Here is a 15,202-nt window from a genome sequence, read left to right on the forward strand (position 1 = left end):
AGCCTTAGAGAAAGCCTCTGCACAGCACCAGTAGAAGGCACCCAGCCACCAGCCACAAGGCTGGAAGACCCCAGGGCAAAAGCAGCATAGCTAGGTGTACTAACCACAGACTGTAGAAGATGCCAATAGCTCTCCTGCAACCCATAGAGGACAAGTGAGATTTGGTGGGTGCCGACAGCAACGGAGCGACAAATATAAGTGATCCCACCCTTGGCCACTGGAAAAGCCCATAACACCGTTGCAGACCCCAAGGAGAGAGCGCATCTAGGTGGGCAACAACAGTAGGCACCTGCAGCCTGAAGCCCCCCTGTGACGGCCCCCACGGCAGAAGAGGGAATCCAAAGGGCCACTGTGGCTACGAAGAGGGGCCCAGGCCCAGTTAGCAACTACGGACAGGGTTCCTGGTTGGTGAAGTATAAACAGCTGCTCCCCCCACCGCAGCAGCTGAAACAAGTGAAAGGAGCAACTAAACTCTATCTCCATGCGGAGGCACAAATCAACATCATCAAGCAATATGAAAAAATACATTAAATCTCCAGAACAGAAAGAAAGTAACAAATACACAGAAAACAATCCCAAAGAAAATGAGATATATAACCTAAATGATGATGACTTCAAAACAGCCATCATTAGGATTCTCAATGAGTTAAGAGAGAATTCTCACCGACAACTCAACGAGTTCAGGAGCTATGTCACAAAAGAGTTTGATACGATAAAGAAGAACCAAACAGAAATATTGGAAATGAAGAACACAATAGAGGAGATTAAGAAAAATCTAGATGCTCTGAACAGTAGGGCCGATAATATGGAGGAAAGAATTAGCAATTTGGAAGATGGCAATATAGAATTGTTGCAGGCAGAGGAGGAGAGAGAAGCAAGACTTAAAAGAAATGAAGAAACTCTCCGAGAATTATCAGACACAATTAGGAGATGCAACATAAGGATTATAGGTATACCAGAGGGAGAAGAGAAGGAGAAAGGGGCAGAAAACCTATTCAAAGAAATAATGGCTGAGAACTTCCCAAATCTGGTGAGGGAGATGGATCTTCAGGTGACAGAAGCCAACAGATCTCCAAACTTTATCAATGCAAGAAGACCAACTCCACGGCATATAGTAGTGAAGCTAGCAAAAGTCAACGACAAGGAGAAAATATTAAGGACAGCCAGGCTAAAGAAACTAACCTACAAAGGAACCCCCATCAGGCTATCAGCAGATTTCTCAGCAGAAACTTTACAGGCTAGAAGAGAGTGGAATGATATATTCAAAAATCTGAAGGACAAAAATCTACAGCCGAGAATTCTCTACCCAGCGAAAATATCCTTCAAATACGATGGAGAAATAAAAACTTTCCCAGATAAACAAAAATTAAGGGAGTTCATTGCCACAAAACCTCCTCTTCAGGAAATCCTCAGGAAAACCCTCATTCCTGAAAAATCCAAAAAAGGAAAGGGGCTACAAAACCAAGAGCAGAGGAGATAAGTAGAAGGACAACAACAGAGAGTAGCAGCTCTACATCAGAACAGATTAAACCATGGGACGAGAAACAAAGGAAACTGAAGAAAACCGGAAAACAAGACACAAAATGGTAGTGGTAGGCCCCCACGTCTCAATAATCACTCTAAATGTAAATGGATTGAACTCCCCAATCAAAAGACACAGAGTGGCAGGATGGATCAAAGAACAAGATCCAACAATATGCTGCCTCCAGAAAACACACCTCAGCCCCAAAGACAAACACAGACTCAGAGTGAAGGGATGGAGAACAATACTCCAAGCTAATAATGAACAAAAGAAAGCAGGTGTCGCTATACTAATATCAGACAAGGTAGATTTCAAAACAGATAAAGAAAGATAAAGAGGGACAGTATATAATGATAAAAGGGACTCTCCACCAAGAAGACATAACACTTATAAATATATACGCACCCAACACAGGAGCACCAAAATTTGTAAAGCAACTCTTAATAGAACTAAAAGAAGACATCAACAACAATACAATAATAGTAGGGGACCTCAACACACCATTAACACCAATGGACAGAACATCCAGACAGAAAATCAACAAGGAAATAATAGAATTAAATGAAAAATTAGACCAGATGGACTTAATAGATATATATAGAACACTTCATCCAAAAACAGCAGGTTACACATTCTTCTCAAGTGCACATGGAACATTCTCAAGGATTGACCATATTTTGGGAACCAAAGCAAACATCAATAAATACAAGAGAGTTGAAATAATATCAAGCATCTTTTCTGATCATAACGCTATTAAACTAGAAATCAACTACAAGAAAAAAGCAGAGAAAGGTGCAAAAATGTGGAGACTAAACAACACGCTTCTCAACAAACAATGGATCATTGAGGAAATTAAAGAAGAAATCAAATATTATCTGGAGACAAATGAAAATGAGAACACGACATACCAAATCATTTGGGATGCAGCAAAAGCAGTCCTAAGAGGGAAATTCATCGCAATACAGGCTCACCTCACTAAACAAGAAAAAGCTCACGTAAGCAACCTCAAACGACACCTAACAGAACTAGAAAAAGAAGAACAAACAAAGCCCAGAGTCAGTAGAAGGAGGGAAATAATAAAAATAAGAGCAGAAATAAATGATATTGAAACAAAAAAGACAATAGAAAGGATCAATGAAACAAAGAGTTGGTTCTTCGAAAGAATTAACAAAATTGACAAACCCCTAGCCAGACTCACCAAGAAAAGAAGAGAGAAATCGCAAATTAATAAAATCAGGAATGACAGAGGAGAAATCACAACAGATACCAATGAAATACAAGAGATCATAAGAGAATACTATGAAAAACTATATGCCAACAAATTGAACAACCTGGAAGAAATGGACAAATTCCTAGACTCCTACAATCTCCCCAAACTGAATCAGGAAGAAATGGAGAATCTGAATAGACCAATCACAAGTAAGGAAATAGAAACGGTAATCAAAAACCTCCCCAAAAACAAGAGTCCAGGACCAGACGGCTTCTCTGGAGAAGTCTACCAAACATTCAAAGAAGACTTAATACCTATTCTCCTCAAACTGTTCCAGAAAATTGAGAAAGATGGAGAACTCCCTAACACATTCTATGAAGCCAACATCACTCTGATCCCCAAACCTGACAAGGACAACACAAAGAAGGAGAACTACAGGCCGATATCACTGATGAACATAGATGCAAAAATCCTCAACAAAATTTTGGCAAACCGATTACAGCAATACATCAAAAAGATTATACACCATGATCAAGTGGGATTTATACCAGGGACACAGGGATGGTTCAACATCCGCAAGTCAATCAACGTGATACACTACATCAACAAAATGAAAAACAAAAACCACATGATCATCTCAATAGATGCAGAGAAAGCATTCGACAAGATCCAACACCCATTTATGATAAAAACTCTCAGTAAAATGGGTATAGAAGGAAAGTACCTCAACATAATAAAGGCCATATATGATAGACCCACAGCCAACATCATACTCAATGGACAAAAGCTGAAAGCCATCCCTCTGAGGACAGGAACAAGACAAGGGTGCCCACTTTCACCACTCCTATTCAACATAGTACTGGAGGTGCTGGCCAGAGCAATTCGGCAGGAAAAAGAAATAAAAGGAATCCAAATAGGTAACGAAGAAGTAAAACTCTCGTTGTTTGCAGACGACATGATCTTATACATAGAAAACCCCAAAGAATCCACAGAAAAACTATTAGAAATAATCAAGAACTACAGCAAAGTAGCAGGGTATAAAATTAACTTGCATAAATCAGTAGCATTTCTATACACTAACAATGAACTAACAGAAAAAGAACTCAAGAACTCAATCCCATTCACAATCGCAACGAAAAGAATAAAATACCTTGGGATAAACTTAACCAAGGAAGTGAAGGACCTATACAGTGAAAACTACAAGACTTTCTTGAAAGAAATTGACGATGACATAAAGAGATGGAAAGACATTCCATGCACATGGATTGGAAGAATAAACATAGTTAAAATGTCCATACTACCTAAAGCAATCTACAGATTCAATGCTATCCCAATCAGAATCCCAAGAACATTCTTCACAGAAATTGAACAAACAGTCCTAAAATTCATATGGGGCAACAAAAGACCGCGAATTGCTAAAGCAATCCTGAGCAAGAAAAACAAAGCCGGCGGAATCACAATCCCCGATTTCAAAACATACTACAAAGCTACAGTGATCAAAACAGCATGGTACTGGTACAAAAACAGGTCCACAGATCAATGGAACAGAATTGAAAGCCCAGAGATAAAACCACACATCTATGGACAGCTAATCTTCGACAAAGGAGCAGGGGGCCTACAATGGAGAAAAGAAAGTCTCTTCAACAAATGGTGCTGGGAAAACTGGACAGCCACATGCAAAAGATTGAAAATTGACCATTCTTTTTCACCACACACCAAAATAAACTCAAAATGGATCAAAGACCTAAAGATTAGGCCTGAGACAATAAGTCTTTTGGAAGAGAATATAGGCAGTACACTCTTTGACATCAGTTTCAAAAGAATCTTTTCGGACACTGTAACTCCTCAGTTGAGGGAAACAATAGAAAGAATAAACAAATGGGACTTCATCAGACTAAAGAGCTTCTTCAAGGCAAGGGAAAACAGGATTGAAACAAAAAAACAGCTCACTAATTGGGAAAAAATATTTACAAGCCACTTATCCGACAAAGGGTTAATCTCCATAATATACAAAGAACTCACACTGCTTAACAACAAAAAAACAAACAACCCGATCAAAAAATGGGCAGAGGACATGAACAGACATTTCTCAAAAGAAGATATGAATATGGCCAATAGACACATGAAAAGATGTTCATCATCGCTAATCATCAGGGAAATGCAAATCAAAACTACACTAAGATATCACCTTACCCCCGTTAGATTGGCAAAAACATCCAAAACCAAGAACGACAAATGTTGGAGAGGTTGTGGAGAAAGAGGAACCCTCATACACTGTTGGTGGGAATGCAAACTGGTACAGCCACTATGGAAAACAGTATGGAGATTTCTCAAAAAGTTAAAAATAGAAATACCCTATGACCCAGCCATCCCATTACTGGGTATCTATCCTAAGAACCTGATAACAGATATCTCAAGAGTCCGTTGCACCCCTATGTTCATCGCAGCATTATTTACAATAGCCAAGACGTGGAACCAGCCTACATGCCCAGAAACTGATGACTGGATAAAGAAGATGTGGTATATATACACAATGGAATACTACTCAGCCATAAAAAAAGACGAAATTGGCCCATTCACAACAACGTGGATGGACCTCGAGGGCATTATGTTAAGCGAAATAAGTCAGTCAGAGAAAGACGATCTCTATATGACTCCACTCATAGGTGGAAATTAGTATATTGAGAAGGAGATCTGATCAGTGGTTACCAGGGAAAAGGGGGGGTGGGGGGAGGGTACGAAGGGGGAAGTGGTGTACCCACAACATGACTAACAAAAATGTACAACTGAAATCTCACAAGCTTGTAATCTATCATAACATTAATAATAAAAAAAAAAGAACAAGAATAAGGTGGAAATAAAAATAAAGTAGGAGAAAAGACTGTTAAGGAGTGTGATGTTAAACAAGCAGGCACTTCAACTTTCTGGGGTTTAGTTATCTGTAAAACAAAAGTATTAGGTATTATTGGAGTAGATATCGCATTTCTGCATTTTGATCTCAAGGTAATGGAAAACCACTAAGGTCCTTGAGCCAGGGAATGGCATGATCATCTTCCTGCTTTAAGAAGAGTCTAAGATTAAAAGGGAGAATGAGACAGCAGAAAGGAAAACTATTTTGGAAATCTGGAAATGAAATCATGAGGTCCAGAAGTAGAGGAGCTGAAAGACATTACCATGATGATAGGTTGAGAGGTTAGTGGAGAGAAAAGTATACCATCAGTTACTGACTATTCGTCAGGGAATGTAAAAAGTGAGGAAGAAAAATGGAATGATCACATTTATACCCAAAGTTTAGCCATCTCTCCTAAGAATACATTTTAAGAACCAACTGCTTACTACACGTTTTTAACTAGTGTCCTACAAGTAAACTCAAATTCATGAACTTAACACACACACTCATAATATCTTCTTCCTGAATTCCCTCTCCCGGTGAACTGCACTACTAAACACCTTGCCATCCTTCATTCCTCACTCTCCCCCAGTCTTCTAAATGCATTTGCTCACTAGGTCTTAGAAGTGAGTTACAAAAATAACACTACTTACTGAAAAATTCAAACAATAATGAAGTATACAAAGTAAAAAGGGAAGGGAAATACAGAGAATTGGGCCTGACATTTTATGCCAGTTGATTCTCCCCGGCAATTGCTGATTCTTAAACTGGCAAGGCAAAAGGCCAAGAAATCTAGACAAAGGACACTGGAAGGTTAAGTGGAACTCTCAGCAGACTCACTGTGATAGTGAATAAAAATCAGACTACAGGGGCCCGCCCGGTGCTCTAATGGTTAAGTTCATTCCCTGCTTTGGCAGACCAGGGTTCGCTGGTTCTGATCCTGGATGGGGACCTAGCGCCACTTGTCCAGCCATGCTGAGGTGGCACTCCACATAGAAGAACTGGAAGGACATACGACTAGGATATACAACTATGTACTGGGGCTTTGGGGAGAAAAAAAAGATTGGAAAGATATGTTAGCTCAGGGCCAATCTTCCTCAACAAAAAGCATTAAAAATATTGGAGTACAGAACATGCCAAGTAGGAGGTGCTCTTATAAACACCCCACAATCTCAGTGTAAACATTAAAAGGCTATACTCTAGAAGTTAGAATGAAACTTGTGTGGACTAAGTCTAAAAAAAGTCTGGAATGCAATCTCAAGTCAGATCAGCCTTTTAGTGAATTAAATCATCTGCTTCTAAACAAGCTGCCAGTTAGAAGAGAAAAAAGAGTGAATCCTCTCTGGAGGATGACAACCTATGCAGAGACTAACTTTTCATTGACAGTATCCAACATTCAATCAAAAGTTACTAGAATCCTTAGAGTCATAGACATCAATATGAACTCCTACACACACACACACACAAAAGGATAGACACAGAAACAATTATAGAACGTGTGTACATGGGTTAGTATACATACATATATTACCCACCTCTGTTTTCTGAGAAGACCCAGGAGCAATGACAATCCAGCATAAACGATCATACCCAGATCATGGTTTGTAAATACCATTCTACAAATAAAGGAACCAGGGTTCCTTTGAGAAATGGCCAATTCTAGGACTAGGGCAAGGAAAATACAAGGTGAGCCTGGAGCATCTTGTAGTACCGGGAAGGAAGCAAGAGCCCAAAAACAAAACAATGGGGGCATATCAAAGGAACATAGGAGCCAACCTGAAAGAGCTCCTAAGGCAAATAAATATACATGAGTCCATAGTGACATAAGTAAATATGAGAGAAGAGACAAATCTTCCTTATAGAGAAATGTCAAATAATATATGTGGATAAATATACAAATATCAATCATATTTCTACTCAAAGCAATGAACTATCTGAAAATGAAGTAAGAAAACAATTCCTTTTGCTGTAGCATCAAAAAGAAGAAAATTCTTGGGAATAAATTTAACAAAAAAAGTTCAAAACCTATATTCTGAAAACTCTACAACATAGTTGAAAGAAATTAGACATAAATTAATAGAAAGACATATGGATTGGAAGATGTAATATTGTTAAGATTGCAATACTCCCAAAATTGATCTACAGATTCAATGCAATTCCAATAAAATCCCAGCTGACATTTTTTTCAGAAACTGACAAGATAATCCTAAAATTCATATGGAAATGTAAGGGATCAGAAGAGCCAAAACAATTTTGGAAAAAAAGAGTAAAGTTGGAGAGCTCATACTTCGCAATTTCAAATTACACTTTTGGTCAATTGATTTTCAACAAGGATGCCAAGACAAATCAATGGGGGAAGAAAAGTCTTTTCAACAAATGGTGCTGGGACAACTGAATAGCTGTACGGGAAAAGAGTGAAGTTGGACCCCTACCACATACTGTGTTCCAAAATTAACTTAAACAGAAGGTAAAATGGAGTAATAAGAATTATTGATTAATCTAAAACAGAAAAAGAACATAAAACAGGCAAGATAAATAGATAACAAATAGGAATATGGTAAATGTAAACCAGAATATATCAATAATTATATTACATGTAATATGAGACAAAGATTCTTGACTAGAATTTTTAAAAATTAATCATATGGTACTTACTCAAAACACACTATAACTACAAGGACCCAGGAAATTTAAAGTAAAAATATGGAAAAAGATACTCATTCAAATACTAACCAAAAGAAAACTGTTAATAGTTGTACCAATATCAGACAAGAAGTAGACTTTAAAGCAAAAGTCTTACTAGAGATAAAAATGGGATATTTCTATTGATAAAAGAGTCAATTTACCAAGAAAATATAAACATTATACAAATGAATACATCTAATAATTTTGCTTCAAAGTATTATATACTAAAATTGACCAAACTAAAATGAGAAGGAGATAAATATACAATCTTAGTGGGAAACTTCTGCACAGCTCTCTCAGTAAAAGAGAAGCAGGGTAGAAGAAGTAAAAGAGAACGCCAACCTTGGAGAGCTGAGAGTGAAAAAAGAAAAAATGTCTAAGAATATGGTATATGTGGACAACAGGATTAACAAAATGATCTAATTGACATAGAGATAACAGTGCAATCAACGATGGCAGAAAACTCATTCTTTTTAAGTGCACAGAGAACATTTACCAAAATTGACCATGTGCTAGTTTATAAAGTAAGCCTCAACAAATTTCATCAGATTGAAATCATTTAGAATAGTGCTGTCACGGTAGAACTTTCTGTGTTTTATCTGTATTGTTCAATACAGTAGTCACCGTAGCCATTACAGGAGTCACTAGCCATATGTGTCTACTGAGTGCTTAAAATGTGGCTAGTGCGACTAATGAATACATTTTATTTAATTATAATTAATTTAAGTAGCCACATCTGTTTAGTGGCTGCCATATTGGACAGCACAGACTTAGCGTATGTTTTTAGACAACGATGAAATTAGCTAGAAATCACTAAGACACACACACTAAAAAAAAAATTCCCAAATGTTTGGAAATTAAGAAAGACAATTTAAATTCACCCATGGATAAAAGAAGCAAGCACAATGGAACTTAAAATATATTCTTATCTGGATAATAGCGAAAATTGTGGGGTACAGCTAGAGCCCTAATTAAAGAGAAATTTATAGTATTCAATGCATGTATTTGTAAAGAAAAGGCTAAAATTCAGCAATCTAAGTATCCCTCACAAGAAGTTAGAAAAGAATAGGAAGTAAATCTAAAGAAAGAAAGTAGAGCCTTTTCGTACTACCCATAGAGGGGTCCATACAGCATTGTTCTGAGTTCCCATTATAACTTAAAGGGAAACTTTCACAATGTCCAGAGCCCTTGATGTCTTGCAAGTGAAGGAGGAGGGATTCCCACTTAGGCAGCACCAACCTTGACTTCCAAATGGAAGAGTACATCTACAAAAGGAAAAATGATGGCATCTATATCATAAATCTGAAGAGAACCTGGGAGAATCTTCTGCTGGCAGCTCGTGCCATTGTTGCTGTTGAAAACCTGGCTGATGTCAGTGTCACATCCTCTACAAATACTGACCAGCAAGTTGTGATGAAGTTTGCTGCCGCCACTAGAGCCACTCTCATTGCTTCCCACTTCACTCCTGCAACCTTCACTAACCAGATCCAGGCAGTCATCCAGGAGCCAAGAGTTCTGGTGGTTACTCATCTTATGGCTGACTACCCGCCTCTTACAGAGGCATCTTATGTTAACCTGCCTACCATTGCTCTGTGTAACACAGACTCTCCTCTGCACTATATAGACATTGCCATCCTGTGCAACAACAAGAGAGCTTGCTCAGGGGTCTGATGTAGCGGATGTTGGCCCAGGAAGTTCTGCACATATGTGGCACCATCTCCTGTGAATACCCATGGGAAGTCATGCTTGGCCTCTGTTTCTACAGAGATCCTGAAGAGATTGAAGAGGAAGAGCAGGCCGTTGCTAAAAAGGCCATGACGAAGGAGGAATTTCAGGGAGAATGGACTGCTCCAGCTCCCGAATTTACTGCTACTCAACCTGAGGTCACAGACTGGTCTGAAGTCACGCAGGTGCCCTGTGTGCCTGTTCAGCAGTTCCCTAATGAAGACTGAAGTGCTCAGCCTGCCACTGAAGACTGGTCTGCAGCTACCACTGCTCAGGCCACTGAATGGGGTAGGAACTACCGCCAAGTGGTCTTAAGCTGCTCTTCCACGGACTCTTAAATAGAAAATGGAAAATAAAGTTTCTAAAAAAAAAAAAAGTAGGAAACAGAAGAACACGAATTAATGAAATCGAAAATAAACATTAAAAAAAGGAAAGCGAAAAGTTCATTTTTTGAAAAGAATAATATTGATAATCTTCCAGCAAAACTGATCAAGAAATAAAAGAAGCATGATTTGTCAGTGTAAGGAATGCAAAAGTGGCCCTCAGCACAGATCCTACAGCCATTACAGATATAATATAAAGGATATGATTAATAACTTTATCTAAAAAGTTTGAAAACAACCAAAATTAACACAAGAAGAAATATAATATCAATAGTTCTGGGTCTATTAAGGAAATTATCTGTAATTTAAAATTTTTCCCATAAAGAATATTCCAGGCCTACTATCTCAGGGAATACTTCCAGACATTAAAGGAAGAAATAAACCAATCTTACACAAACTTTTCAAGGTAATAGGAAAAGACGGTGCACTACCCAAGTAATTTTATGGAACTGTGGATTTTGCTTCTTACAGAGGAAGACTTCCTTCCTAGAACAAGACCAGGAAGAGCCTTGCTTTCCCAAAGATTTTAGAACACTCATCTCTCCACACCTCCCTAGGATGCCCTTCAAGCCTTTGGTCACTCTAGCTGTCAGAGAGCTGCCGCTGAGCTTCCAGGGCACATTAAAAGGGATTTCTTTCCAACAGTTGGGATCCACGTCTCTGGCAGACTGTATCTAACTATCTACAACATCATAAAATACATATTTATCGCTTACATTACACTTCTCTAGACAAGATGTTTATTTGTTTATAAATAGGTTTTAAATGTTTTCACTGAATTTCATTTAGTCTGCTTACTCAATGATAGTTAATTACACTGGGCCAGTGGAATTCCCAGACTCACTTGGTCCAGTGGGCCCTATTGGAAGCTCCATGAGAATGAGAACATTCCTTCCCTGTAAGCCATACTTTATTGGAGAAAGTATCCATCTAAATCAGGGGTCAGCAAATTACTGAAGGAATGCCAGCCAGCCACCTGTTTTTGTAAACAGAGTTTGAATGGAAACACAGCCACGCCTATTTGTTTGTGTGTTATCTAAGGCTGCTTTCTGCTTCAGTGGCAGAGTAGTTGCAACTGTAGGCCCACAGAGAAAATATTTACTATCTGGTCCTTGACAGAAAATGTTTGCCAACCCCTGATCTAAATGAGAATTATCTCTCTCTCTCTCTCTCTCTTTTGTAACGTTTATTGATGTTTTTTGCTGATTATAAATATACTGCTATCTTATTGTAAAACAAAAATTGGTAATATGTAAAAGAATAAAGATTAAAGTCACTTATCTTTAGAAGCCTCCTTAGCAAACTTAGGATTTTGATGTGTGCCATTCTTCGTATATATTTGTGGACTTTCTTTCTAAAAATAATATTGATAATGGGAAACTAAATTTTTCCCCGTTGTTATGTCATAAACACTTTCCAAGTCCGTAAACACAGCTCTACATTACCATTGCAAATTATGGCTGTAGTGGATGCTTATAACTGCTTTCTCAATATTCCCTCCTCCCCCTCCCTGCCCCTAGTTTTCGCAATAACCACACCTACCCCGATTTTCCTGTAGTAATTCACTCTCTCCCTTTCTGGGCCATTAAGTTTTCTTTAACTTTGAATTTTGATATAATTTCAAACTTATAGAAAGATTGCAAGAATAATACAAAGAATTCCTGTATACCCTTCACCCAGATTCCCCAAAGGTTAACATTTTGTCACATTTGCCTTGTAATTCTCCATCTACCTACTCTATCTGCTTATCTACCCAGATAATATAGATATATAGGTTTTTTCTGATTTGTTTAAGAGTAAGTTGTAGACACAGTGCCCCTTTGACGTTTAAACAGAGCAATGATGGAAGAGGATTTTGAGCAGTGACATAGTCTGACTTACACGATCTGCCTGCTACATTGAGAAGTGAAATAGGGCAAACAGGGAAGCACGGGGACTATGAAACAGGGGGACTATTGGCCTGAGCATGCGGAAGGACAAAATTAGATGAGAAAGACTGTAAAAGAACATGTTCAGGGAGAAATTAAAAGTTCGTTTTGGGGCATGTTAGGTGCCTAATTAGTCATTCTGCCAAGCCCAGTTTATAAGCCTACTCCCATTTGCAGGGTCAGGGTTTCTGTTCTATGATACTGATGACCCTCTAAGAAGATTGCCTGCACCATCCGCCCCTGAGGTTGCACGCCCACGAGGCTGCGGGTACAGGGAGCAACTGACTCCCACTTCAGCTCTGGCCGGCCACTCCTCGTGTGCTGTCATGTTGTCTTGGAGCCTGACTTGCCAGTGGTTGCTGCTGGCCAGGCTGAATGGTGCCACCTGGAAGTGTGAAGGAGTTTATGCTCTGTGGTGGAATGTGACCAGAGGGAGAGGGGAGCCTGAAGTCTTCTCCCTGCTCCTACCCCATGGTGAGGTGAGATGAGGTAGTTCATACCACCGGCGCTCGCAGGATAGTCAGTGAGACTGAGTGGATGGCTGTGCTTCTTTAGAAGCTGTTGTACTCTCTCCTTCCCTGCTTCACCTCCCACTTATCCTCAGTCATCCTTTTCTGAGGTTGCGTTACACCAGTAAAGTATTAGCAATAAGATAAAGTTTTATCTTAGGTTCTGTTTTCTTGGGAACCCAGACTAAAGTAGGCATGAAAGTGGAGATGTCTGGTAGGCAAAGGGATAGCTGAGCCTGTAGTTCAGAAAAGAGGTCTAGGCTGACATATTATCTATATAAATAGTTATATACATATAATATAATATATAATATATATCTATATATCTAACATAAATATAAAATTACAACTCCTAAGTTATAGATAGTATTTAGAAACATGAGAGCAGATGAGATCACCTAGGAAGTGAATATAGGTAGAAAAGACAAGAGATTTGAATACTGAGCCCTTAGACATTCCAATATATAAAAGTCCAGAAAGACGAGGAAATACCAGCATCGAGACTGAGAAGAAGCAACCCGTGAGTTAGAGAAAAACCCAAGAGTGTTGTTCTTGAAGCCAAATGAAAATATGCCGAGTATGCCAAATACTGCTGATGGCTCAAGCAATATTAAGTCTAATAAATGAGTATTGCAATCAGCAACATGGAGGTTAGCAAGCTGGGTTAGAAGTCTTGATGTGGCTAAGAATTTATGATAATATATAATAATGGTCACACCTCTCATTCTTGATATAATTTGTATCTTCATTTGTTTTTCCTCTCATCAGTCTGGCTAGAAGTTTATCAATTTTATTAATCTTTTAAAAAGTTAGCTTTTGATTAGAGTATAGAAATTGATTTTTCTCTCATTTTTCTGTTTGCCAATCTAATCTTTATTTGCTTTCTTCTCTTTACTTTGGGTTTAGGTTCTTATTCTGGTTTCTTAAGGTGGAAGCTGAGGTAATTGAATTGAGACTTTTTTTTGTGTGCTAATAATAGTGTTTTGTTGCTATAAATTTCTCTGTAAATACTGCATCCCATAGATTATTTTTTCAAATATTTTTCTGTTCCTCCTTTCTCTCCTCACCTTCGGAGCCTCCACTTACAATTACACAAATTAGGCTGTTTGAGGTGGTGCCAGAGTTTGTTGATGCTCTATTTTTTTCTGTGTGTTTTTTGTTTCTGTTTTTCATTTTGGATAGTTTCTATTGCTATGTCTTATCTACCATATTTTTTCTTCTATTATATTTAATCTACAATTAATCCCATCCATTGCATTTTTTTAAAAAACAGACATTGTTTTCATCTCTAAAAGTTTAATTTGGTTATTTTTTATACCTTTCATGTCTTTACTAAACATGTTCAATTTTTCCATTAGCTTTTTGATCATATGGAATACAGTTTTAATTGTTTTAATGTACTTGTCTACTAATTCTTTGTCATTTCAGAGTCAATTTGATTGAGTGATTTTCTTATTATGGTTGTATTTTCCTGCTTCTTTGCATGACTTGTAATTTTGGATCGGATGCCAGACTGTATATTATTGGGTGCTGAATATTTTTAATATATATATTCTTGAGCTTTGTTCTGGGATGTGTTTAAATTTCTTGGGCACAGTTTTATCCTCTCAGGTCTTGCCGTTAAGTGTCTTTGAGGCAGTGTTTAGGGCTTTTTCTCCACTAAGGAGACCCTTCCCATACTCCAACCCAGAGTTTCTCAACCTCAGCACTATTGATATTTGAGGCTGGATAATTCCTTGTTATGCAATGTAGGATGTTTAGCAGCATCTCAGGCCTCTATCCACCAGATGCCAGTAAAGCCCATCTCCCCTGGTTGTGACAACCAAAAATGTCTCCAGATATTGCCAAATGTCTCGGGGTAGGAGGGGCATGAAATTGCCCTTGTTTGAGAACCACTGTACTAACTGATGCCCTGTGAATTATGAGATTTTCTACTCTGGCTGATGGTACTACTCCTGGCCCTTTGTGAGCTCGTGATTTTTTTCCCCTCTAATCCTTTTGGATGGTTCTTTCCTCCACCTCAGATAGTTTCCTTACACACATGTGCTTATTAGTATTCAACTGAATACTTAAGGGGACTCTGCAGATCTGCAGCCTTCTATTTAGTTTTCTCCTCTCTAGTACAGTCATGTGTCACTTAACAATGGGGCTATGTTCTGAGAAATGTGTCAGGCAAATTCGTCATTGTGCCAACATCAGAGTGTACTTAAACCTAGATGGTATAGCCTACTGCACGCCTAGGTTATATGGTACCAATCTTACAGGACCACGGTCCTATATGATATGCAGTCTGTCATCGACCAGAACATTATGTAATGCATGACTGTGCACTGCCTTGCAAAAGCTAGCT

The 15,202-nt window shown here is 38.4% G+C and overlaps 1 pseudogene; it reads left to right on the plus strand.

The window, feature by feature from the left end:
• The first annotated feature begins 9,353 nt into the window (after window positions 1-9,353).
• On the plus strand, window positions 9,354-10,472 carry LOC138915286 (small ribosomal subunit protein uS2-like; annotated as a pseudogene).
• Window positions 10,473-15,202: the final 4,730 nt, after the last annotated feature.

Source organism: Equus caballus, chromosome 8 (genome assembly GCF_041296265.1).
Source record: "Equus caballus isolate H_3958 breed thoroughbred chromosome 8, TB-T2T, whole genome shotgun sequence".
In the NCBI taxonomy this organism is placed as follows: Eukaryota; Metazoa; Chordata; class Mammalia; order Perissodactyla; family Equidae; genus Equus; species Equus caballus.